Below are 645 nucleotides of genomic sequence, written 5' to 3'. Positions count from 1 at the left end.
GTGAGCTCTGCGATTGTATCCTACGGATTCGCCGCCGTGAGCTCTGCGATTGTATCCTACGGATTCGCCGCCGTGAGCTCTGCGATTGTATCCTCCGGATTCACCGCGCGCCAAGCTCGCCAGAGCGACGCCTAGGGCGACGGCGCCGCCGGCAGCAAGCAGATTCTCTTTGCTGAAGTGGGGGTTAGGGTTGCTACCGTTGAGCTGAGTTAGATCCCTCGCTGCAAGCGCGTCGATCGTTCTATCGTCGTCGTCGTTGTCGCGGTTGGTGGTTCGGCGTCCTCCGTCGGCTTGTCGGTTAAAGAGGCGACCGCCTTCTCCTAGTCGGTTTAAGAGGCCACCGCCTTCTCCTTGTCCGTTAAAGAGGCGACCGCCTTCTCCTTGTCGCTCTAACAAACGAGCGATGTTCTGTTGTCTCTGAATAATGGGACCAATTTTGTCCAGCCGCCGGAAGAGGCGAGCAGCGGCTTCGGCAGCGGCTTCGGCAGCAGCGTCGTCAGCGGCGTCGGCAGCGGCGTCGGCAGCGGCGTCGGCAGCGGCGTCGGCAGCGGCGTCGGCAGCGGCGTCGGCAGCGGCGTCGGCAGCGGCGTCGGCAGCGGCGTCGGCAGCAGCGTCGGCAGCGGCGTCGGCAGCGGCGTCGGCAGC

This window comes from Priapulus caudatus, unplaced genomic scaffold (assembly GCF_000485595.1).
Source record: "Priapulus caudatus unplaced genomic scaffold, Priapulus_caudatus-5.0.1 Scaffold9313, whole genome shotgun sequence".
Classification (NCBI taxonomy): domain Eukaryota; kingdom Metazoa; phylum Priapulida; class Priapulimorpha; order Priapulimorphida; family Priapulidae; genus Priapulus; species Priapulus caudatus.
The sequence above is the reverse complement of the archived record's forward strand: the minus strand, read 5'-3'. Positions refer to the sequence as shown.